Source organism: Crinia signifera, chromosome 5, assembly GCF_055691185.1.
Source record: "Crinia signifera chromosome 5, ASM5569118v1, whole genome shotgun sequence".
Taxonomy (NCBI): Eukaryota; Metazoa; Chordata; class Amphibia; order Anura; family Myobatrachidae; genus Crinia; species Crinia signifera.
The window spans coordinates 301,071,379-301,098,904 of record NC_139221.1 but is presented as its reverse complement, the minus strand read 5'-3'; the positions used below and the strand labels follow the sequence as shown (position 1 = coordinate 301,098,904).

Sequence of the window (27,526 nt, the reverse complement as noted above, 5' to 3'; positions counted from 1 at the left end):
GATATATCGCATGCAATTTATCCCATGTAATTCCCGGGAAGCTGCGGGGGGGCAGGACGTCAGGGCTGTGGGTGCAGCGTCTTGCTGGGTGGGCAGTCCGCAGTGTCCGGGAAGTGTTGATTTTTAGTAAAAAAAATAAGCCTGCCGCTGAATGACTGAGAGAGGGCACTCTCAGCCAATCAGTGGCAGGCCTATCTTTTGTTTTTTTTCACGCTGTGCCGCCACTGTCCGCTCAGCACTTCCCGGACACTGCGAACTGCCCACCCCGCTCAACGCTGCACCTGCAGCCCGGACCTCCTGCCCCGCACGACGCTGCACCTGCAGCCCTGACCCCATGCTGCCCCTGCTGCAGTGCTTTACCGCTGGCACACACCTCCGGATCGGACCCAACACATCGTGGGGGCTAAAAAGCACCCATGATGTGCCTCTGATGGGTCCGATCCAACAGACTGAACCTGCAAGTTCAATCTGTAGGGTCTGAACCGATGCGCACGGGACCGTGCATCGGGTCGAATGGGGTGTCAAAAATATCCAATTTGGGCCGATTTCTCAGCCCAGTCAGTCTAAATCGAGGGAAATCGGCCCAAAACGAATAAGTGTGGGGGGGCCTTGACCATCTCTGAAGGCCAGAAGAGTCCCCCCTCTCATTCTGTTATAATTGGTAAATATGGTCCAGTCATATTACAGTAATCCGACTCTTTTTTTAGGCAGTTTAAGAGCAAGTCAAGCCAGAGTCTCATGGTAATATATAGCAAATGCCTTGATATTACAGTACTGAATAATAACATTACAGGTTGAGTATCCTTTATCCGAAATGCTTGGGACCACGAGCACTCCGAATAAGGGATTTTTACGGTTTTTGGAATATATTTTTTGACATACTTACCTGTCCCCTGGTGGGTCCCTCGGCGTCCCTGGAGTCCCCCGGCGTCCATGGCAGGCCTTCAGCTTCATCTCTGGCGTCTCCAACGGTCCCAGGAGTGCATTGCACGAGTTCCCAGGCGGGCCGGTGATGTCACCGGCCCGCCTGGGAACTCGCGCAATGCACTCCTGGGACCGCTGGAGATGCCGGAGATGAAGATGAAGGCCTGCCATGGACGCCGGGGGACTAGGTAAGTATAAAAAAAGGGTCAAGTGGGGAGAGGGGGAGAGGGGGAGAGGGGGGGGGGGGTGGGGGAGAAAAAAAATTTGAACTATTCCAAAAAAAACAAGGTTTTTGGAATAATTCGGATAACGGATATGCGCATACGGGATACTCAACCTGTACTAGAGTAATCATAGTTTAAATGAATAATGAAGTCACAGCAACACACAGGCGCATTTCTCTAATCGTGCTGCCGCCAGGACAGTAGCTGAGAAGTATTCAGGATTTGTTCTGGCTTCGGCCCTCCAGGGTACCTGTGACAGTGAATTCAGTGGATGGGATCAGAGATTAGGGCAGGCCAAGCCCTCAGAGGGGCGATGTCTATGTCCAGATTCCCAATCATAGAATGTTGGCAGCTGAATAGTTGAAGTTTCTGACTTCTTCTTGTTACACAGTTTAGCAGAATATTCTTGTGTGACGAGCTCCGTTTTCTTTCCCAGTTTAACTCTGATCTTCCAGCTGTCTTTACCCATTATGTGTGATCTCAGCTTTGGTGATACATGTAACATGCCTATAAGTCTGATCCAAAAATACTTCTTTTTTTGTGCTGACAAGTTTTGCTCAGAAACTGTGATTCTTTTACTACGAATGAATATTGTGATCTGCTAAATGGAAGGACGTGGGTGTTACTCTGCCGCAAGTGTGACCAGATGGACAGTTGGTACGGTCTCAGAGTCTCACAAAGCTGTCGAGGCCTTTATGCCTATGTATGACCATGTTACCCGGTCTTCGGCAGCTCATCGTTCATCATTAAGATCTCATAAAGACGGATCTGGTTCATTGCGGGGTTATTACTTGGTGCCGGGGAGCGATTTCAACCCTTGAAATACTTTAGTAATTGTATAAAAAGTAGAATCTAGGTCAAAGGAGGTTCATGATTGAGGCACATACTGTCATTAATCCTTTAGACGCTTTTTATCCTCTTGTATATTGTGGCCGGCCAGGTCTGATTGAGGTGTGTTTATTTCATCATTTGGCAGTGGGAGTACAGAGGACAGGCTGCAGCACAGCCTCTCTCCCCAGCTCAGCACACGCTGCTCAGTCAGTGCGCTAAGCTGGGCAGAAAGAAAGCGGCAGCCTCTCATCTCTCTGACCCTCTTTGTTGTTGGCCATGTCCCATTACAGATGCCCCACCCCTGCCAGTGGCCACGCCCCCCTCCATTTTTACGGGGCCGGTACGTCATCTTGGCGGCACTGCTGGCCGAGGGTGCATCGATAGATCGGCCGTTCATTCGAATGGGCAATATATTAGCCAGTGTGTACGCACCTCAGTCAGTTTGATTATACCATTGTTGGGAAATCGATCATGCGCCGATGTATCGATTTCCTCATATATTAATTACCTTATTTGACCTCAGTGTGAAGACCCCTTAGAGCTCCGTGAGAGTGTAACCTCATATGATATGACCAGTAACGATGACCACAGATACAAGGTTGAACTCTGATTTAATGATGACGAAAACAACATATTTATACACAACAAACGACGTTGGTTCAATTACATGATTGGTTAATATTTGGTGCAGAGGTAGGGAAATAGCAGTGTCTTTGTGGGGTGGCTTATACATCGCCTTTGTGTAGTATTCATTAGTTATGAGAAAGCACAGAATGTACAGTGTCTAAGGAAAGTAACAAAGTTTATAATAGCAGCGAGTACTGGAAAAGAGCCAGGATATAACCACCTTGAAATCAGCAGGGACAGACACAGAGAAACAAGATGGCTGATTAACCCTTCAATCCCCTCTTAGAATCAATGTCCTTTTTAGACAATTTGATTCTTGTAGATGGCATCTTGTTTGGTACGATGGATTTTAACATATTCACTATAATCTTCTGGTGAGGGAAGGCTTTTGGCGAGATCAGTGTACATAGCAGGTGTTACATTATCCAGGTACTTGGAACCAATCTTCTTACATATGGGAAAGACACAATATCCTACTATCATAAGTACAATAATTATAATGAGAATAAACATGCCTATTTGTGTTAGTGCGTGTTTCCAATCATTTAACCATCCAAACCAGCTACTCCAGGGGTCCGTGACACCTGAGTTCTTCTTGAGTTCGATGGATAAATCTTCTAGATGTTTAATAGCTAGGGTAGTTTTCCCATTAGGACCTGTGTTGTCTGGGATATAAGTACAGCATCCATCAACCTTACCTATGTACACGCAGGTTCCTCCTTTCTCGGCAAGCATCATATCTAAAGCCATACGATTCTGAAATGTCATTTGTGATGTAGCTTCTAACTGTTCAGCAATACCTTTTAAAGCATCTCTAGTATCATTAACAAAACGCTGCTGATTATAATATATATAATTTATCCAGTCCACGTTCTTATTGATTGTCACTTGGGGAATTAGAGACTCAAAGCCAGCAGCGACTTCATCTCGAGCCTTAAATTCATCTGGAACTCCCCGAGGGACACCAATAGTATCGATATATATATGTGGATCGAAACTTTCCTTGGGGGCATCTCTCCTAGCTCTAGAGTGTGTGTTTGTGTTACCTGTGGGAGGAGGTTGAGGAAGGTTGGCTGGGAGGATGTGAATGGGCATAATAATCTTTGCCAGGGCACATTCTCCTTTCCAAGGGCTATTTAGTTTTGTCCTCAATTTCATATCTCCACAGATAAAATAGATATCTCCCAAAGATTTCTTCATGGTGGGTATGGTGATATGTCTTCTTTCAGCACAATACCCATCAGGAAATAATTTCAATTGTACAACATTTTGATCAGTACTATTAGAGAAATAACAAGTGTAATTACCGGGGTAAATAGTTATAGTACTACCAGGGTTGGTATTCTTTGTCATAATGGGGTATTCCTTTTTCCATTGTTCACATTTGGCTTCTTCTATTACAGTGTCAGTGTATAAACTAAAAAAGCATTTATCCTGTTCAGGTGGTATGTGTATGGGTACAGTACCTAAATGGGGTCTGGACTTTCCACACACATAGCAATCAGTTTGATTAACCTTGCGGGCATTATACTTCATCCATTCTAACCAATAGTTTACATCAGAGAAACCTGTTTCCATAGACATGGTATCTTCATACGTGGGATTATCAATGGCTAACATATCATTAAAAGTAGTGACATGTGGTTTAAAGAATGATGATGGTGTTTTAGGTTTTACAGTGGTTTTGAGGGCGGTGTATTCTGGGTTATCATACATGTCTTTTAAATGGAATCTTCCCCTTGGGCCCCCGCTTTCTCCTGATTGATATTTACCCATGACATATAGTCCGGCATCGCCGGGGGCTGGGTTTTCTAGGTTAATGATAAATTGGCTATTGCAAGTGCCCTTTTTTCGTAGGGACATACGGGTTAGTAAGGATCGACCATTGGACCATTTATGGATGCCAACATCGGGGTAATATCCCCAGTCTTGGCTGATATCAAAGGCAGTGGTATCTGCTCTAGTGTTCCACCCAACAGCCCCCCATGAGTTGCAAGAATCTCCCCAGTAAGTACTAGTGATACAGATATATACGTGACTTACAGCGTGTGGTGTGTGGTGGATGTTACACAGCCATGGTAGCGGTGGTTCTCCTCGATTCCCGCCTTGATTGTTTGAACAAGATACAATATCACAATAAGAAAATATAAAAGTAGCGACAGTCGTGCTAGAAGAATTATACCAGAAGGTAAAGCGTCCATCATTTTGAGTAATATCAACTTCAGCAAAACAGTTATAAAGAACAAGCCCGAATAAAATCACTAGGGCTAAGGTGGGGGGAGTCATATCCTGTAGCGTCGTCCTTGGCTTCAGAATGTTGTACCCCTGATTCCTCGTCACCTCCAGCCGGCAGGTCTTCTCCAGGTTGGAGGTCAGAGCCACTGGCCCCCGTTATTACCTCTCTCGTCCCGTCTGTGTCAGTCTCGGGATCGGTGTCGACCTCTGTGTTGACGTGTGGTGGAGGTGGAATTTTCTTCACTCTGGATGCAATGGATCCACGTTGGTCCTTCGTCGGTGAGGACAGCCGTCCTGGTGACTGCGACCACTTCTGTCTCTGGTCCGTAGGTGAAGTCTCCGGGGTGCTTGTTTCTCGGCAACACTTTCACTACGACCTTGTCTCCAACCCTGAATGGGTGAGTGGGTATCTGTGGATGAGAAGGATTCTTAAAGATAACATTTTGTTCAACTTCATTAAGTTTCTGTATTAGGGATCTGACATACTCTTCTCTTATTATTTCTAAGTCTCCTTCTGTGGTAACTAAAGGGTTCTTTGCCCAGGGAGTGGGGAAAGGTCTGCCCATCAGTACTTCAAAGGGGGAGTAACCTAGAGTCTTTTGTGGAGTCATTCTCTGTGGGTGATATGGAATGTGAAACTTCCATTCTATTTGCAGTGCTTTGACTAGTTCTGCTGTGACTTTGGCTGTGAAGGCTGAACCTTTATCGCTATTGATTCGGAGCGGGCATCCTCAGCGCGGAATGATCTCTCGCGTGAGTATGCGGGCTACTGTTTTTTGCATCTTCTGATTTAGTGGGATAAGCTTCCTGCATTATTGATATGTGTAAAATCTATTTGAAGATGTGTGAATGGTGTGGTTGGGTATTCTAAATGTTGGTGTCTTGCTTTATTTGGGTTGTTTGGGTTGTTTCTAAGACACACTATACATCTACTGATGTACTGTTTTACAAGTTCTTTGGCATTAGTAATGTAGAAATCATTGGAGAGGAGTAAAGTAGTTGTTACTATACTATGGTGTCCTACTCCGTGGTAATGTACTATGAACAATGATGCACTGGTTTGGGGTATACATGGTTTCCCCTCTTTGCAGATTAATCCAGTCCGTGGATTCTTCTGCAGTATTGGATATGTCCAATCTGATAGATCTGAATTAGAGGCAGCAGCCTGTAATTCTGTCAGTAGGTATGTATCATCTAGCGAAGGAGGCGAGATGACAGCAAGAGTGAGGTTATATGTTGCTGTAGTGGCAGCACGTTTAGCAGCGGTATCAGCGAGAGCGTTGCCTTTGCTGATGTCATCCTTTCCTCCAGTGTGTGCTTTACAATGAAGGATGGCAATTTGAGATGGTAATGTAATTGCGTGTAAGAGATCTGTGATGAGTTGCGCATGTGATATGCCTTTCCCATCAGCGCCAGTGAAGCCTCGGCGTTGCCTGAACAACTCCGTAAGCGTATTTGGAGTCTGTGTAAATTGTGACAGGTTTGTTTTTTGTAAGTGTGACAAGCTCGAGTGAGTGCAATGAGTTCTGCAGCTTGTGCTGACTGTAAGGGGACTGTCTTTGCTTCAAGGGTGGTGTTTGGAAGTGTAACCACTGCATATCCTGCCTGGTACGTGTTGTCATTGGGACGGCTGCAGGAGCCGTCAACAAATATTATGTCGGCATCGGGGATAGGCACAGTCGACATGTCTTGTCTGGGTGAAGTTTCTGAGTCAATTGTCAGAGTACAGTCATGTTGAGGCGGCGCCTCGTCGTCAGGTCCTTTAAGACCTAAAAGTGCGTTTAGTACAGGGACAGGTCCTTCTGAGTTTGTTGCGTATTTTACAGTGAGAGAAGGATTCCCTAGTAGGAGTACTTCATAGCCGCTGAGTCTTTGGGCAGACATGTGTTGTGTGTGTAGACCTTTGAGGATGGAGAGGACATTATGTGTGGTATGTAACACAGTAGGGTGTCCTAGTGTCAGTGTGGTAGACATCTCAACAACCATTGCACAGGCAGCCAGGGCTCGAAGACAAGCCGGCATTCCTTGCACAGTGACAGGCATTACTTTTGAAAAGAATGCGACAGGGCGCATTTTGCCTCCATGAAGTTGGGTGAGCACGCCTGCCATGGTTGTACAGGTGTCCCTTGCAAACAAATGGAATGTTAACAGATAATCCGGGAGGCCAAGCGCGGGACTCTTTACTAACATTTCTCTCAACTTTGCAAATGCAGAAAACATTACATTAGACCATTCTATAACCTTGGGTTTGTCTTTGAGTGTGCATTGTCTCAAGATATTATCATAATAGGAACAATCAGAAATCCACTGTCTGCAGTAATTTACCATACCCAAGAAAGACAGCATATCCTTCTGGGTAGTTGGGGTGACCAGGCCCAATACAGACTGTATGCGTTGTGGACTGATTTTCCTTTCTCCCTCAGAGAGTACAAAACCCAGGTAATTGACATTTGTTTTACACCATTGCAGTTTAGCTTTTGACACCTTGTGTCCACATTCTGATAACATCTAACCGGCTGGCCTCCTCGGTGGTACTACAGAGAAGCAGATCATCTGCATACTGTAGCAGGACAGAACCATGGGGGGGGTGCCAGGGAGCCAATGTGGCTTGGAGGACTATGCTATAGACCACTGGAGAGTCAATATAGCCTTGGGGTAAACGACACCAGGTTAATTGTTTACCTTCAAATGAAAAAGCAAAGAGTAATTGGGTCTCTGTGTCAATAGGAATGCTAAAAAACGCGTTTTTCAAATCTATTACATTAAAGTGGGTTGCGTTTGCAGGGATTGCTGAGATGAGTGAATTGATGTCTGGTACTATCTACAGAACAATTAATTAGTTTATTATCTGAGGTCCTGTTGACCATATCTGAGGATTTACAGTGTCTAATTCTGTGTTTGGGTCAGAACTGTCAGTCATGAGCAAGTGTGGTGATGAAACATCAATTCCCTTTCCTGCTTCTGATGGACTAATTATGATTTCTAGCACAGAGAGAAGATCTCTGCCTAGCAAATTGATTGGGCAGTCAGGTATTACAGTAAATTCATGTTTTCCTATGTCATGGCCCTTTAAGGTCAGTCCCTGCCAGTCAATCTGAAATCTGGGGTTGTCTCTTGGTCTGGGTTGACTGGGCTGTATGGGGTTACTGACCTGTCGGGGTTTGTTTGAAGGGAACGGACAGTCTCTAGCCCAATGGCTATCCCTTTTATAATTATAGCAGCTTGTCTGCCTGTTGGGTGGGGGTCCCGCAGGAGCCCTCTGAGGTAGTCTGTCTCTAGGAGGACGGAATGGTTTATTCTGTCTCCTAGGATTGTTTTGATTTTGGAAGCGTGTGAACGGGGTATGTGATGGTGTGACAGTGTTTCTTTTAACTTCAAAACAACCTGCTGCTTCCCCTCCACACAAATGTTTTTCAAAATCCTTTACTGTATCAGAGGTCCGGCAGCAGATTATTAATGAAAGTAGAAACAAGTAAATTATCATTATGCAGAAGCGGCAGACCTGCTTCCTTGGTTCAACACTTCTTGAATCTTTTCCAGAAATTTGTCACTGTTTCTGTTTACATGAAACTGCAATAGGCAGCGATGTTCAGTGTTAGGGAGAGAGAGACCAATACTGCAGCTTCCCCCTCAAACCCCCCTCTTCCAGCAAAGACACAGAAGCCTAGCAGGAATCCGCCGTACACCCTGGGAGCTCAACAGAAAATAGATCTTTCAAAGCTGAACTGGTGTACGGTGATTTCATTCCACATGTCAGTTATCTCCTGTGCTTTGTTAAGGGGATAGTCTGCAGCTGTTTACTATATTGCAGGGATCGGGGTATTAATACTGGGGACTTGATTCCAGTCCCATCTATTATATTGTCCACCTCATGGATTAACAAGGTAATAATTTGTGGGCAACATATTCCTTACATATTTCACTAGGTAATGGGGGTGGATAGACTGTTTTATTCTTACTATTATTTCCACCCATGTCGGGGTATGATTGTGTATCAATGTATTTTTGAATAACGTCTGTGCGCAGATGGCAGCCTAATACAAGGACCGCCTCTACAACAGTACCGTTAGACAGGGACGTGAGTGTAGATTTGAACCTTATAAGTTCACTATTGGCAGATACTAATTTCGGCCAATAATCGTCTCTTTCAGGGTTATGGTACCAGAGTACTATACTACACTGGCAATCTTCACAGTTTCCTATTTGTGGGTGTCTAGGATGTGACATATGTGACTATAATATGAGAGCGTGAAAAATTCAAAGTTTACAGACTAGGGGCACTGTCACAGAAAGGCAGGTACACCTATAGCGGCAATCTGCGAGAGTTAGTCTTTGTCTGTTCACTTTTAGAATTATGTATTCACTTTAGACATCTCATAAAATTTTTAAATGTATAATGATTTTGTTAGTGGAAACCACAGACTGTCTACGTGACAGTGGATAGAGTCCAGTGGTTTTGTTGCTGAGAACTGTATGTGAAGCCTCACATTGCGTTACTCCGAGAAGGAGAGCATAAAGTCCGCAAGTCTATTGGCATACAGTAGTCAGATTAGACAAATGGTGAAGTTATTGTGCGTGAACTTACCAGCCGCACGGTTTACAAGGAAATACAGATATCACGAGTGTGTATACTCACCAATCACACAGGGATATTGAATGAAAGAAAAACTTATACTTTAAGACAATACAATAAAGACAATTGGCCAATAAAGAATGGGCGTTCAAAGTGAGGTACTATTTAGACTAAAGACCCCAGGTCTCCTTCGTACTCCAAGTACGGCATCTGATCCCAGATCAGGTTATGTGCACAAAAATAGACTAAAGACCCCAGGTCTCCTTCGTACTCCAAGTACGGCATCTGATCCCAGATCAGGTTATGTGCACAAAAATAGAAGACTTTAACTTCTATGATAGAAGACTCTAACTTCTATATAAGACATTCAACATACCCCAGGCATGGTGTCACAGGTTCAGGATCGAGTATGTCCGTAACCTCACAACAGATTCAGGCAGACTGTAAAATCTTTATGACATCTGTGTAGGAATGAACCTCGCATCCCGGTGGCCGAGCCCCCAGCTCTGTTGGGAAATCGATCATGCGCCGATGTATCGATTTCCTCATATATTAATTACCTTATTTGACCTCAGTGTGAAGACCCCTTAGAGCTCCGTGAGAGTGTAACCTCATATGATATGACCAGTAACGATGACCACAGATACAAGGTTGAACTCTGATTTAATGATGACGAAAACAACATATTTATACACAACAAACGACGTTGGTTCAATTACATGATTGGTTAATATTTGGTGCAGAGGTAGGGAAATAGCAGTGTCTTTGTGGGGTGGCTTATACATCGCCTTTGTGTAGTATTCATTAGTTATGAGAAAGCACAGAATGTACAGTGTCTAAGGAAAGTAACAAAGTTTATGATAGCAGCGAGTACTGGAAAAGAGCCAGGATATAACCACCTTGAAATCAGCAGGGACAGACACAGAGAAACAAGATGGCTGATTAACCCTTCAACCATCTGTGCACAAACAGTGATTTCCCTAATTCCAGGGCTGTTAAGGACCACGTTTGGGAACCACAGCCATGTACTGTATAGTGCAGACCTGGGAAACCTTTGTACTATAAATCACACATACGACTAGTATGTTATGCTGAATAAGCTCTGTATTAACTGTTCTCGGCATACTGTATGGTTCCATTTTGGTTCCTTTAGTGTCACACGTCACACAGTCTGTCTCTCCGCTGTGCCTCCAGACGTTGTTGAGATTCTTGCTGGCAATCCTATCTCCCTGCTCTAGAGAAAACAGGATTCAGTTCCGTGATGCAGAGAAACGCTCCTTCTAGACTAAGGATTAGGTAATTGCCTTTAATTAGAGACCTGAACACTTGTTTAGTGTTACATTTATATTAGTACGCTGTTGTAAATAGTAAAAATAATGTGTTAAATTAATCACACACATTTACGTCTAATAAGTGTATGTATACATTGCACATGTACATAACAGGAACTTATCAGAGCTATTTAATGTATCATTCAATGTGCACTCCCCTCTAGTCGCAGCTGCAGAATCCTGCGCTGGATGTGTCCGCCCGTCAGCTCAGAGACGTCTCTGTGTAACGCTTCCAGTACAGGTAATTGCTGCTCCAGCTGCACTTTGTGGGAGGGGTCACATCCCCACGGACCACTTCATTTGCTGAGAACAATAGCTGAACACCTGCTTTTACTGCAGGGCAATAACAGATGTAGCGACTTAGGATAGATACAAAACATTTCAGTCATTTGTCTTGTATCATCTAAACAAAATAATACATTCTTGTGAGGTATAGCCAAAAGCTTTCATTTTCCAGGGGTGCCCACAAATATACATGTACCATCTGCCGCAATCCCCCATTTGCAGTTAAACAATTATCCCCCTATAGGTTCCTGTGCTGTCTGCTAAAATGACCAAGTTCCGGAATGCAAAGCAACCTGTAGCCCCCCACAGGAATAGGTGTGATGACCGCACAAACGCAGCAGACCGGGACCTGGATCCCCTTGTCTCTGTCTCTGTCTCTGTCTCTGTATCTGACTATGCATGCCGGCGATACTTTTAGTAAGTTCGTCTTGCAGCGATAATCAGACAAGGTCCTGATAATTAAGAAATATGCCCCAGTCAGTGGAATAACTAGAAACTTTGCACCCCCCTACCAAAATAGGTGGCCACCCCAACATTATTTTTATATATTTTCTGCCACCATGCTTGTTGCCAGGGGATAGTTGGTTGTTGCCAGGGGGTTTATGTTCATTGCAAGGGGTTTTTATGTTCATTGCCAGGGGTTTTGAGCACGTTGCCAGGGGTTTCGTGCTCGTTGACAGGGGTTACATGCTTGTTGCCAGGGGTTTCATGCTCGTTGCCAGGGGTTACATGCTCATTGCCAGGGGTTACATGCTTGTTGCCAGGGGTTTTATGCCCGATGCCAGGGTTTTTTTGCTTTTTGCCAGGGTTACATGCTTGTTGCAATGGGTTTCTCGATCATTGCCAGGGGTTTCTTGATCGTTGCTAGGGGTTCCCTGATCTTTGCCAGGTTTTATTGTCCGTTGCAGGGGATTACATGTTTGTTTACCAGGGGTTTCTTGACGTTTACCAGGGGTTTCTTGATCGTTACCAGGGGTTTCTTGATCGTTACCAGGGGCTTCATGCTTGTTGACAGGGGTTTCCTGATCGTTGCCAGGGTTTATTGTCCGTTGCAGGGGATTACATGTTTGTTTACCAGAAGCTTCTTGATCATTACCAGGGGATTCTTGATCGTTACCAGGGGCTTCTTGCTTGTTGCCAGGGGTTTCCTGATCGTTGCCAGGGTTTATTGTCCGTTGCAGGGGATTACATGTTTGTTTACCAGGGGCTTCTTGATCGTTACCAGGGGCTTCGTGGTCGTTACCAGGGGCTTCTTGCTCGTTGCCAGGGGTTTCCTGATCGTTGCCAGGGTTTATTTTCCGTTGAGGGGATTACATGTTTGTTTACCAGGGGTTTATTGCTTGTTGCCAGGGGCTTCTTGCTTGTTGCCAGGGGTTTCTTGCTTGTTGACAGGGGTTTCTTGCTTTGTTGACAGGGGTTTCTTGCTTTGTTGACAGGGGTTTCTTGCTTTGTTGACAGGGGTTTCTTGCTTTGTTGACAGGGGTTTCTTGCTTGTTGCCAGGGGTTTCTTGTTCATTGCCAGGAGGTTGGATTCGCAGATGAACATACAGTAGATTCTGCGTGCTGACCCTGACCCCACCGGCCGTTGTTACACAGTGCAGCTGGAACCCTGTCATTTCACTGCAAGTTCAGGTCCCTGTAGACCAGGCATGTCCAAACTGTGGCCCTCCAGCTGTTGTGAAACTACACATCCCAGCATGCCTTGCCATAGTTTTAGCATTCCCTAATAGAAAAACTGTGGCAAGGCATGATGGGATGTGTAGTTTCACAACAGCTGGAGGGCCACAGTTTGGACATGCCTGCTGTAGACCATCTGAGATGCTATCTATATAACATACCTCTCAACACTGGTGGCAGTGGAGGAGGGACATTTGCTCGAAAATAGGGGGCATGGCCTACTATCGTGGTATTCCCATGAGGCTCTGAGAGCTGCTGGCTGTGACCCAGCCCCTCTGTTTTACAGAATAGGCATTGTGCACATGCTCAACAGAGCAGTAGGTATAGCAGGTGGGACTACCAATGGCCCCCCCGACCTCCCACCGCGGTACACTGCCAGCCCAAGGTGGGACGCATGAGTCGCAAAAAAAAAGGGGACTGTCTTGCGAAAATTGGAACAGTTGGGAGGTATTTGTGTGTGTGTTTTTTTTTTTTTTTAAAGGGTTGGGGGCCCCTGCCCGCAGCTGCATATCCCAGCACACCCTGCCACACTTCTAGTATGCACTAATATCTAGGACAGGGCATGCTGGGATATGCAGCCCCACAGCAGCTGGAGAACCACATGTTGAATACCGCTGTCCTGGAGAGTCCCTGGGGCAGATTTATTAAGCCTTGTGAAGTAATAAAGTGGAAGGTGATAATGCACCAGATGGTACTTGTTTCCTAGCACGGCGCCCATGATTTTGATCGTAGTACATCTTATACAATCGCATCATATGCAATATAGCGGCATGCGATGCGATTTTTAATTGTACACTTTACATGTATTACGCGTCCCCTCGAGGGGCTCGCTGCGCTCGCCACGCTTCGGGCTCGTGTTCCGCGGCCCCACGCTTCGGGCTAAAATCAACTCCACGTTCGGGTTGATAGTGTTGGTGGCGTTGACAATGGGGGGGCATTTAAAATTGTAAGCACCCATCAGGGTGCTTGTACAATTAAAAATCGCATCGCATGCCATTTGCTGGCATGCAATGCTATGCGCTATTTCATTGTAAAAGCACTCTTGTTAATTTAACATGAATATCGCATTGCATCGCACACCACTAAGTATGGTATGCGATGGACGCCGTGCTAGGAAACAAGTACCCACCAGCCAATCAGCTCAGAACTGTAAAGTTACACTCTGGGTTACACTCAGGTATACTAATTACTCACAGACACAATTTATAAGGTCCGCAGGTGGAGTTAATTATTTCACTTGTGATTCTGTGAGGAGACCTGCACTGTGTGGGGTAATGAGGACCGAGTTCCCTGACCACTGCACTAGGGTGTGGATAACAAAGGAATGGTGTGCCCAAAGCATGCTGAACGCAGCAGTACACTTTGATGGTGTCCATGTCGACCTTCTGTGATTGATCATATGTATGTTGACCCAATGACCCCTGCCCTTTCACAGCGCCTTGTTGTTTTGTTGTTGTTTTGAATTTAAAGTAGATGCACTCGTCTAGGAATTTGCAATCTGTGTCTTGATCTTTACCTTTGCAAGATGCAGAAAAAAATCCGCATTTTCTTTAGCCCATATTACCAAGAAAGGGATATACTCTGACAGCTGTTTACTCTCAGGCCGGGATTTCAGTTTTTTTCCCCCTATAAATCTAATATTCTTGAAAGAACGCTGACAATGTCAGATAAGGTTAGCCACAGGTAAGGGAGATGTGAGAGGTAAAGTTGGCGGGAAGACGTTACACAGAGATGTAAGCGGAACTTGTCCGCACAGATGAGTCTTATCAGGGCCCTTCAGGAGCAGTTTCCCTCAGGAACAAAGCAATCAATCTCTGGAGCCCTCCTATCGCTTGTCCGTGTGGCCTTTTATAACCTTATTCTAGAGATGATAGAAATATAACATGTTCTAAAAGGTTCTCTGTGAGGCTTATTTTTCCAGAAGGGTCTGCAATTGAGGTCATTCAGAAAGCATTTAACCTCTTGAGAGGTGGGTTTTCCTGGGCAGGTTTGTCCAGGGCAGGTTTGTCCTGCCCCAAATATACTTCTACAGCAGCCCCTGCTTCCCTGGGGCTGCTGCTTCTGGCTTTGGCTGTTTGCCGCTTCTCGGGGATGTTTGCTGGCACTTGGGGGGCTCGGGGAGCTTGGTGCATTCAAGTGTATGGGCCCCCGAGCACTCCCGAGTGGCCCCAAACTTCCCGAGCATTTACAGGGAGGATTGGCGGCGGAGACCAGCGGCAGGGGGGGTGAGCGATGTGAGCTCCAGGGTGAGTGATGGGAGGATGCTGGAGCGATGAGAGGGGGTGGGGTTGTGTGGGAGCTTCCAAATGGTGGTGCACCGCTGGAGACACCACTGGCACACACCTGCTCATCAGTGGCATGTTTAAAAATTGGCATCAGTGGCATGCCATACCATCGTCCCCCTGTATAGGTCAAGTGTGCACAATGCAGGGTCCCTTCGCCATCAGATTGGCTGGGTTTTACATCATTCTAGTGTGTACCCAGACTTACACTTTCACCAATGTACTGTAATATATACTGTATGTACTGGCATATACAGTACATCCTACACACCTCTTCGGTCTGGAGCCAGCAGCACGGTGTCAAAACTTACCAGGAAAATACCTACTGTACCATGGACAGTTCCCAGTGATTCTCACATGCATAACAGAGGTGTCCTCAGGAATGCTCTGCAGACGCCATGTTTCTAGATTCCGGCTGGGAACAGGCAGCGGTGGGTGAGCGGGCAGGAAATTTAAAAAATCCCATTGAATCAATGGGCGGCCGCTGATTGGCCAAGAGAGCAGTCTGTCAACAGCTCTCAACATCAGCAGTTTTATCATTGAAATCAATAGGAAACCACTGAAAGCCGTGACAACTCTTTCGGCCAATCAGCGGCCTCCCATTGATTTAATAGGATTTTATAAATCCCCTGCCTTCTGCTGCTGCCTTTTCCCAGCTGGTGCTGTGGCCTCTCTTTTCACAGCAGCCCTCTCCCTGAGCTGCAGACTAGGGGCCAGATTCTCTAACCTTCAAAAGTGATAAAATGGAGAGTGATAAACAACCAGCCAATCAGTTCCTGCCTGAGATTTTTCAAACACAGTCTGTGACATGGCAGACAGGAGCTGATTGGCTGGCTGTTTATCACCTTCCATTTTATCACTTTTGAAGCTTAGAGAATCTGGCCCTAGGTGTGTGGCAGTCGTGCAACAACAGTGCACTGCATTGTGGGCAACACCAAGCTGGCACATGCCTAGTAATGGCCTTGTCTGACAATGCCATCATGTCACATGTTGTCATTCTGAGAATGTTGACACTTTACCTGTTGACATTTTAACAATATCAATATCCTAATTGTTGAAACTGTGATGTCTGCGCCTGCAGTTATACATTGGGATGACTGTGGCTTTGGACAGAAGCCTCTCCGTACACATGTACAGTACATAAAGGGTGGTTTGGAGGTGGAACAAGGAGAGCTATTGTTTATGAGGAGAGAAGAGATAAATGTTTAAGGCTGAGAGCCGTATAATAAAAGTGTTCCAGCACCAGGACTTTAAATTTAATTGCAGAGACACTGTGGCAAGCGGGTTTTATGTCTTGTCTAGCGAGATAAATTAGTCTGGCAGCTGTGTTTCTGATGACTTAGTGGCAGGATGTTTTTACATTAAGGATTAAGAATAAGCTATGTACCATCTCCTGGTAACATCTGGTGGTGTCAGCGCAGGTGAGAGTTGTGCTTTAAATTCCATTTTCCTTTGTAACGTAAGACACACATCCGTGGGTGTGCTTGGCTATTCCCTTCATCACCGGCGTTTCCTATGCCTCTGCCACATGTGCCCTTACAAATTCGGTCCACACAGTTCACGTTTTCCATGTCACCTGACAGGTGCATTCATTACTGACTGACACATTTTAAAAGATCGACAGATGGAGCTAATTATTTCACTTGTGATTCTGTGAGGAGACCTGCAAAACATGCACTGTGCGGGGTCCTGAGGACCGAGTTTAGGAACCTGTGCTCTACAGCATGGGAGGCCAATCTGGTCCTGGAGATCTACGAACAGTCCAAGTTTCCCAGACTCCCTAGCTGGTGCCCAGCTGTAGTTATTACTAACTGTCACATTTTCAAACCTGCTGCATTCACTCCTATTATAGATCCACAGGCTGCCATAAACCGTTGGTAGATCTTGAGGACAGGTTTGGCCATCCCTGATCTACAGGCTTGTCTCCAAGGAGAAGCTAAAATGAATATATCACTTTGGGGGGTGTGGATCAATGGGTTGACTGTGTCTAGATTGGCAGTTAGTAGGTCCACCATGAATTGTCAACAGACACAGCATCGAAAAGTGAAAAAGGTTGACACAGACAAAAGTAGAAGGTTGTCGACACAATGGTCAATACGTGAAAAGTTGACATGAGTATTTTACGTTTTTTGTTGTCAAACTGTTGACTTGGACACCCTATTAGTGCAGTGCGTACCGTCGAATGGCTTACAGTTTACCGTTCCAAATTTTACACGACGTGGAACGTAAATCATGAAAAAGTCCAAAGTAAGAAAAAAATTGTGAAAAACAATTCATGTGGGGACAGTTGAAATGTCAACCTAGTACGTTTTGACCTTATAGTTTTTCACCTATGATCCGGAATCGCGCTTTGGGAGGGATTTATAAAACCTTTTGTATCGGACTATGGAAAGTTGTGACGATGCGTATCGATAACAACAAATGTTAGTATGGGCGCACCTTTAGAAGAAATGGATTCCTCTGGTTTATCAAATCATGGTTATAAAACCGTTAGACTGGGAGGCGTAGCCATTTAAACACGTCGCAGTTTTCAGACCCTCGCCAGCCGGCCAAGGGGACTATTCATGTAAATGTGTGTAAACCTTTCCCTATATTGTATATCACATTGCTTCAATTTTCATTTTCGCAAATGTGGGGTCTTTTTTTATGGGGGGGGGGGGGGGGGGGATGGTCAAAAACAAGCACAAGTGAACAAAAATACGTGAATTTGTATCACTTTCGCTGATCCATGGGCTTTTGCCAATGCTGTTTTTTTTTTCGCCCAGGCAAAAAAAATCTGCGCTGGGATTGAATAGGGTGGGGCGAAATTTGCCCCAAAAATTGCAGATTTTTCGCCTGGCGTAAAATTCACCTGAGATTAAATACATGTCGACCTAATGCTTGTGTCGATCTAATGACCTGTCGACATTCAGTCACGTCGGCCTTAATGCATGTTGACATAGTGGTGTCGACCGAATGCTTGTCGACCTAGTTGCTGTCTACCCAATGATCCATATTCCTCCCTAGTGTGAAGTCAGAAAGAAAATCCTGTGCAAAGATAATTACCTCCCTGCTCTCTTCCATCATCTGCTCAAGCCCTGCCTCTTTTATAGACCAGAGGCCATTGCAGCAGCTATTACCTGCTGGTAATAGGGATTTTACCTTAGTTTACCATAAATAATAACTGCAGTTCCAAGACACTGCCATCTGTTGGCAGCAAGTGAAACTACATCGTCTAGATTTTGAAGCATAAGCTTCGAGCAGGCTTACTAGTGTGTTTGAGTGAGTGTGTGTGTGTGTGTGTGTGTGTATGTATGCATATATATATATATATATATATATATATATATATATATATATATATATATATATATGTCCTCCCAGTCGGGAATGTGCACTCGCCAACATATCACAAAGACTTGTTCAGATAAAATTCAAAGTGTTCTTTATTTTCATATGGAGATATCCGTATCTTATGCCACAATATAGCCCCGACGTTTCGGTCCTACATCTGGACCTTTATCAAGGAGCCTGAAATATCATAACATACAGCATATCACTAAAATGTGAATGCAGCAATAGTGTTCTAACAATAAAGCATAAACATAAATGTAAGCAACAAGCATTAGAAAGCCAAGTACTTACATAGGCAGAAGCATTTCAAAGTGCGTATATGGGTACAGTAATAGCAGATCAGCATGGTTCAGGAACGCCAACCATGTCTGAGAACTGCCCAGGCCCGGACTTATATACCTGAAAACCGGAAGTCACATGTGCACTAATTTCCCGCCATCACGCGGGTAACATCGTATGGACGGAGCTTCGTTGCCGGAAGTGCGTCACCGGATGTCCGGTGTATGGAACGCAAACTTTCAACTAGCTGGCTAAATAAACAAGCGGCACGTGGCGGTGACCCGCATGGTTGTGCGTATTATGTGGACGGATGTCCGGTCCAACTGTCGGTGGGATAATAACACAGCTATAGCGGCGCATGCGCACCATGGACAATCTTTGACTTAGAGAGATTTAGCTAAAAGAATTTTGACTAATCGTTTCAGGTAACGCCGGGGACCTGCTGTTACGACAGCCTCAGAGTATCAGTAATCTACACACTTGTAGTAATCACAGTTTATGGGAAAAAAAGATCTACATAAGATCTATACAGTGTACATACATAATATATGAACTATATATACTGATAATGTACCTCTGAGGATGTCTGGCAGGACATTTATATATGAGACAAGCGAAAAAAATTTACTGTACAAACTTAATAAACATTAGACATAAAAAATTGAAAAACATAGAAAAATAGAAAAATGTGTACAAAACAGGCTTGACGCATGTAAGTCATACTGAGTGAAAGAGGCCTTTTATACAACTTGTTATTGGATCAATAACTGCAGTATACTGCCAATCATGGGCATAATATACCATCTATTTGTGACATATCAAGCCTACATCTCATGGGAAATTCAATTAAGGGAATCTGCCATAGATCTCAAGGACTGCTCGTAGCCAGAGCTCAAAACCTTATTGGCTAACACAGACGGAAAAGTGTGGAACAATATTTTGGGTTATTAACGTAGGAAGATGTTTAACGGATTGTTCTCATTCAAGCCATTAGGGGCTAATGTGCCCAATTGATGAATCCATTTACTTTCTTTTTTCTTTAGTAGAAGAGTTCTATCACCTCCCCTCCGCGGAGGGGGAACCCAATCAATAAGGCGACATCTAAGGCTGGCAATTTGATGTCCAGCCGCAAGAAAGTGTCTGGGGATCGGCAATTCGGTTTTATTGGTTTCAATGGCTGATCTAATGGAGTTGCGATGGTTTGCCATTCGCTCACGAAATTTCCTGGTGGTCATTCCAGTGTAGGCTAAACCACATGGACACGTCAACAAATATATGACGTGGTCCATGAGGCAGTGTAATCGGAATCTGATCTTGATCTGTTTTCCCGACTGTGGGTGAGGAAAAGTAGGACCTGATAACATGCTGTTGCATGTAGTGCAACCTGCACAGCGGAAGCAGCCGGGTTTTTTAGTGTAGAGCCAAGTATTGGAAGTTTGAGGGCTTGGGCTCATGGTAGGTCGCATCAGGATTTGTTTGAGGTTAGGGCCTCTTCGGTACGCCATCATCGGGGGACCGTGATGTTGTAGTTTTAAGTTCTTATCAGATGATACAAGGGGCCAGTGTTTGATAAGGCTTTTTTGTATATTAGCTGATGCATGATTATATGTATTCACATATAACATGCGTGGAGCCTTGCTCTGTGTTGGTCTTGAACCAGATTCACGGGCTATTACGTTACACCTAGCTTTCTTTAGGCATCGCTTCAAGTTGTTCGGCTTGTATCCTCTTTCAAGAAAACGGCATGTCATCTCCTCAATTTGGATTTCCATTTGTTCAGGTTGGGTATTATTGCGGATAACCCGCATATACTGGGAGACCGGTAGGTGCTCTTTGAGAGCTGGTGGATGTTGACTGGTAGTCGATAGGAGCATATTCCTGTCGGTGTCCTTCCTAAACAGACAAGTGTGAATCCTCTCAGCCGAGAGTGTAACTTTAATATCGAGGAAGTGAACAGATTCTGATTGGATGTCATATGTGAAACGAATTGGGCTATCCAACCCATTGAGATGCGCAATCATTCCTTCCAAATTCTCAATGGTATCTGTCCATAATAAAAAAACATCGTCGATGTATCGTTTGTATAGCTTCATTTTGTCCCCGAAATGTGGCAGAATATGCAAATTTTCATAGTCGTGCATGTACAGACATGCGTAGGCTGGGGCTAGATTGGAGCCCATGGCAGTGCCTGCTCGTTGAACGTAATATTTATTAGAGTACAAGAAATGATTGCAAGTTAATATCAAGGTAGCCAGATCCATCAGAAAATCTGTAGGGGGTTCCAAGGTGTCTCTCTGTTCAAGTGCTTTACGTAGTACTCTGAGTCCATCAAGGTGTGGGATAACCGTATATAAGGAACTCACGTCCATAGTTACTAAGTAACATATATCAGAGGTGTCTATGACTTTTAATTTGCTAATAAAATCATTAGTGTACACATTTTTCTATTTTTCTATTTTTCTATGTTTTGCAATTTTTTATGTCTAATGTTTATTAAGTTTGTACAGTAAATTTTTTTCGCTTGTCTCATATATAAATGTCCTGCCAGACATCCTCAGAGGTACATTATCAGTATATATAGTTCATATATTATGTATGTACACTGTATAGATCTTATGTAGATCTTTTTTTCCCATAAACTGTGATTACTACAAGTGTGTAGATTACTGATACTCTGAGGCTGTCGTAACAGCAGGTCCCCGGCGTTACCTGAAACGATTAGTCAAAATTCTTTTAGCTAAATCTCTCTAAGTCAAAGATTGTCCATGGTGCGCATGCGCCGCTATAGCTGTGTTATTATCCCACCGACAGTTGGACCGGACATCCGTCCACATAATACGCACAACCATGCGGGTCACCGCCACGTGCCGCTTGTTTATTTAGCCAGCTAGTTGGAAGTTTGCGTTCCATACACCGGACATCCGGTGACGCACTTCTGGCAACGAAGCTCCGTCCATACGATGTTACCTGCGTGATGGCGGGAAATTAGTGCACATGTGACTTCCGGTTTTCAGGTATATAAGTCCGGGCCTGGGCAGTTCTCAGACATGGTTGGCGTTCCTGAACCATGCTGATCTGCTATTACTGTACCCATATACGCACTTTGAAATGCTTCTGCCTATGTAAGTACTTGGCTTTCTAATGCTTGTTGCTTACATTTATGTTTATGCTTTATTGTTAGAACACTATTGCTGCATTCACATTTTAGTGATATGCTGTATGTTATGATATTTCAGGCTCCTTGATAAAGGTCCAGATGTAGGACCGAAACGTCGGGGCTATATTGTGGCATAAGATACGGATATCTCCATATGAAAATAAAGAACACTTTGAATTTTATCTGAACAAGTCTTTGTGATATGTTGGCGAGTGCACATTCCCGACTGGGAGGACTCTTCTATATTTAAAGGCACGGACTTCGTCTGTTTCTTTTATGCGCACCCCTGTGATACCCAAATATATTAGTGAGAGTGCGGTCATTCCATCGAACTATATATATATATATATATATATATATATATATATATATATATATATGTATATATATATATGTAGGTAGGAATAATCCAACATTTTGCAGCCGATGGTGTTCGGTCCTCAATAAATGCTCCTTCGATCTGCTTTTATTAGTAGTCGAGGAGGTAGGAGCCGAACTAAAAAGAATAAGATTGGAACTGTCCACATTGAGATCCACAGCCATCCAGCAGCTACAAACTGATACCACTGAACCCTGGTTAGAGAAATTGAAAGATCAAATTGATCGTTACCGTAAGGACCTAATATCATTTAAAAGAACTAAGTTAGAAAAGGTAAAAAGGGATTACCAGGAACATCGTGCATCGTGCATATAACTTTAAAAGTGGTACCTCCGCATCCTCCTCAGAAGCAGAACATTCTGGACGCACTAAAGAACGTCCCCCTTTGCAGCGTACATTCACTAGATCACAATTGAATACCCCCCCCTTTAGGCGAAGGCGGCCCCACCCGAGGCGGGGCCGCTACCAAAACCGACAGGAGAAAGGGACCAAGGTCGGGCTAAACACGGTAATCAATCTATCTTCAGAAACATTAAACGTTTAGCTGAGAAGTTCAGCAACACAACTGACCAACCAACTAAACCCCAATTCAAGAGAAAAAGCACTTATGACCCCCAGTCATGCAACTCAAGCATCAAAACATTCAATATGGTACTAGATCGTGACATACCGAGTAATGTGGCCACCACACCACCCCTCAAGTATATTAAACACAACCTGCCACAGGCCGAGAGACAGGCCCTAAGAGACCTCAAACTAAATAACAAAATAACTATCAGGCCGACAGACAAAGGGGGTGCTGTGGTGGTAATGAATACCACAGACTACCACTCAGAAGCCCTGCGTCAGTTACAAGATCCAAATACCTTTTAGATTGTTACAGAGTGACCCCACTTCCATTTTTCAAAATAAAACCAAACAATTAATTTCAGAAGCCTTAAATAACCATTGGATAGACCAGGATGTGAGCCAGTTTTTACTGGTCGACTACCCTCTGTCCCATATTGTACCTGACACCAAAAATACATAAAACATTAGTGAGTCCGCCTGGGCGGCCAATCATATCCACCAGGCACTCACTCTTCTCTAACATTGCTGTCTATCTAGACAGTTTCCTGCAGCCTCTGGTACAGGGAACTGCTATATCAGAGACACTACTGATTTTATAGAAAAACTAAAACAGGTGGTGTACAGTGAAGAGCACCTCCTAGTGACGATGGACGTGTCATCACTGTACACGGTGATACAGCATAACCTGGGGCTCCAGACGGTGAGAGAGGCACTCACACTAAGCGGTCACAATACTCCACCAGTGGAATTTCTAATATCATTGCTTGAGTTAACATTGACTTGCAATTACTTTAAATATGATGGTAACTTTTATCTCCAGACAGCTATGGAAAGTAACATCACTCCCTCGTACGCGAACCTGTTTATGGACGCGTACGAGAGGACCCACATAGCCCCGCAGTTTGGAGATAAATTGGCGGTTTACCACCGCTTTATTGATGATGTATTCCTGATATGGAAAGACTCTCATGATCAATTGTTGCATATGTTTTCAGTGCTCAATTCTCTTGATTCGCCAATTAGATTCACCACCAATGTACAGAGTGAATCTATCGAATTTTTAGATGTGACTATATATGTGACTGATGGTGGCTATGGCCACAGGTTGTATCGAAAGCCCACTGACCGAAATACATTGTTAAGGTCAGAGAGCTTTCATCCAGCAGGCCTCAAAAGAAACCTGCCGATCTCACAATTTCTAAGAGTTCTCCGCAATAATTCAGAAGAAAATGTAGCGGAACTTCAATTGCAGGAAATGTTTCAACGCTTCCAAGAGAGAGGCTATAACAATTTCGTCATACAGAACTGTCTACACAAGGCCCGAAATATTCATGCATTGAAAAAAACAAGAAATACCATCAAGAAAGACAACCTGTTTGTGATCCCTACTACTTACAACACAGCAAGTGGGTCAATACAAAAAAGCATCAGGCAGCATTGGCACATCGTAGCGAGTGATCCAGTCCTCAAGAATAGGCTACCAAACAAGCCGTTAATAAGCTACAGATGTGGGCAAAATCTAAAAGACCAACTGATGAGACCTCAGATGACACCTAGGTCCAACAACGATATGTGGCTAACAACTCCCAAAAAGGGATGCCACCGCTGCATCGGATGCACAATGTGCAGAAGTATGATGCCAGGCGCATTCTTCCACCACCCCTATACAGGACGCAAGATTAACATTCTGCACCGGCTCACATGTACATCTGATTATGTGGTATATATTCTAAAATGCCCATGTTCATTAGTATATGTGGGCAAAACTATTTGCACATTCAAACAACGAATGGCTAACCACAGATCATCCATTACCTCTGCGCTCCTCACTGGCACTACTGACAAGCCAGTCGCCAAGCATTTCTTGGAGGCTAAACATCCATTATCTGCCCTCCGATGCATGATAATTGACAGAATCCCACCCCTAAATCGAGGGGGAGACAGAGCAAAGGCCCTCTTGCGCCGTGAAGCCATGTGTATCCACAAGTTGAATACCATATGGCCCAGAGGCTTAAATGAGTCAATTCATTACAGCATCTTTTTGGAAGATTGACATGAACTGCAACCACCAACTGTTCCCCTCTAAAACCTTTTTTTCTTCAATTTTTTATAAAAATTTTTTTTCTGAAATAGACAACCTGTGGCCCACATAGAGATATATTAACATGAGAATATTAGTATAACAATGCTACACCTTATACAATATGCAAATATACCTCTAGTAGGTGAAGAGAGATTTGGTGTATGCGTATATCCACTTATGTGTAGACACTATATGCATTATATGTATTGTATATATTTATTTAGGATTATTTAGTTTATAAGTTTCCTTTCTTTCACAAAGTTATAAGTTTCCTTTTTTCTTTTCTTTTATCACTTCACTTAATAATTTAGGTAATCATACATGGCTCATATGAATGTGATATTTATGCCTATTATTGACCCTTGACATGCTTATAAATAATGTACAATATTTTCCATAAATGAAATAGCATAATATGCACTGTTTGGAGTCCGGATAATAACACTTTTATTACACTAAATCACATACGTTTGATCAATATATCCGTTCAATATTGCAATATGTACACCAATATTCAGTCTCTGAAACGCGAAGCGTAATCTCAGAGACCAAGCCAAAACTGACACCATAGCAACTGGAGACGCTGGTGTTGAGCGCCGCGTGATCCAGTGCTACCAGACATGCGGACCACAGGTATATTTACCTACTGCACTACATCTATAGCACCTTAATAACAGTACAGACAAGCACTTGCACTTTATATTCGGACTCCATATAAGTGTATAGTTGTGTTATGCATAGAATTCACACAGATATGTATTTTAATAGTTAATTGAATATTTGATCCAGAATAAGCACTTCCTGGTCATGTTTGGCATAAATAGTGAGGCATTAGCCCCTGCATGTTATCTTGAAAAAAGTTCCAGAGGCGGACCGAAACGCCGATGCCCACCACTGTTGCCATGCTGCCTGATTAAATCCCACTTTGATTTATTACAAGACTGGTGAGTGACTCCATTTATTCCTGTTATACAAAGTAGTGACCTTCTAGCAAGCTCCCTAACTTGGAATGTCACCCCAGCAAGCTGTTGCTATTGATGTGAGTGCCAGTAACATGGACTATATATATATATATATATAAATATATATATATATATATAAATATGTAATTATATACAGGTTGAACACTGATTATCCGGCATCCTCGGTTCCAGCATTGAGCCGGATTACCGAACTTTCTGGGTTATCGATGATACCATTTAATAGCGTGATCCCCCACAGCCCAGCTCGCACCTCTGCCACACCACCCCTAGCCTGTCTCTGGCTTACAGGGCATTCCAGCTCCTGCAGCGCTTATCAGTCCCAGCAGCATGACCCCTACCCCGACACCCCCCCCCCCCGCATCCCAATACCCTCCTCTCTCTCTAAACCCTCCTACCTCCCTTGTCACTACTTCTAAGCCCTCCCACAGTCCCCTCTATGTCTAAAAACCTGACAATGCTAGCTTAAAGGAGGTTCCGGACCATCGATTGCTGGAAAATTGTTGGTGTACTTGTATTTCTTTTAAGTAATCTATTATTTTTTATAAATATACCGTATATGATACATGAATCTGAGCAAAAACATGTATCAAAAAGTTGCTTTATAGCTGCTGCAATGGGCACTGGCCTCGGGAAGGGGGCGGGGCTTGAATAGACTGAGATTCAGCTTCCTGTTCTTTTCGAGGGGCGGAGCCTCATGAGTGGCTACTTGTTTGGGGCGTGGCCAGAGCTATTGCTCTATTTTAGTCACTCCCCCGACATGCAATGCCATTGTTAAGGCATTGCACTGCAGTAGGCGGGGCTAAAACAGCACGATTCTTGTCATTTGACCCCCGGACCCCCCCTGCCAAGGTGAGGTGGTGTAGCGGGAGCCGGGTGGCTTTCCGGGAGGGGGTCCCGATTTCCAGGACCCTCCTGGCCATTCCGGGAGGGTAGGCAGCCCTGATTTTAGACGCACAGTGGAGCTAGTAGTAACATAGAAACATAGAATTTGACGGCAGATAAGAACCATTTGGCCCATTTAGTCTGCCCCTTTTTTTACCCTTCAGGTAAACTCAACCCTTTTTAATCCTTATTTCTTTGTAAGGATATTCATATGCCTATCCCAAGCATGTTTAAATTGTTCTACTGTCTTAGCCTCTACCACTTCTGATGGGAGGCTATTCCACTTATCCACTACCCTTTTTGTGAAGTAATTCTTTCTAACATTTCCCCTGAACCTACTTCCCTCCAGTTTCAGTGCATGTCCTCGTGTTCTGTTACTTGTTTTCCTTTGAAGAAAATTTCCCACCTGTAATATGTTAAAACCTTTGATATATTTGAAGATTTCTATCATGTCCCCCCTTTCCCTTCTCTGCTCCAAACTATACATGTTAAGATCTTTTAGTCTATCCAGGTAAGTTTTGTGATGTAGGCAATGCACCATTTTAGTTGCCCTTCTTTGTACACTCTCCAATGTAATTATATCCTTCTGAAGATATGGTCTCCAGAACTGGACACAGTGGGGGAAATTTACTAAAGGAAATTTGTAAAAAATTGGTGTAAAAATAGGTGTATTTGAATCCAGAAATACACTTATTTTTTACATTTACTATCCTGAAAATATGGCAATTCGTATTCGTATTGATGTGCTATCAATACGAATACGAATTGCCGTATTTTCGGGATAGTAAATGTCAAAAATAAGTGTATTTCTGGTTACAAATACACCTATTTTTTACAAATTTCCTTTAGTAAATTTCCCCCAGTATTCCAG

The 27,526-nt window shown here is 43.9% G+C and overlaps 1 protein-coding gene and 1 long non-coding RNA gene across 4 annotated transcripts in view; one reads left to right on the top strand and one right to left on the bottom strand.

Annotated features, from left to right (window-relative positions):
- The window catches only part of LOC146081265 (uncharacterized), a 425,606-nt gene that overhangs the window by 343,735 nt on the left and 54,345 nt on the right, over positions 1-27,526 (top strand). The window lies entirely within an intron of this gene.
- LOC146081264 (uncharacterized) lies at positions 2,574-10,362 on the bottom strand. Its single transcript, XR_014475102.1, has 2 exons — positions 9,975-10,362; positions 2,574-5,251 (listed from the first exon to the last, which is right to left on the bottom strand). It is a non-coding gene; the product is annotated as an uncharacterized LOC146081264 (long non-coding RNA).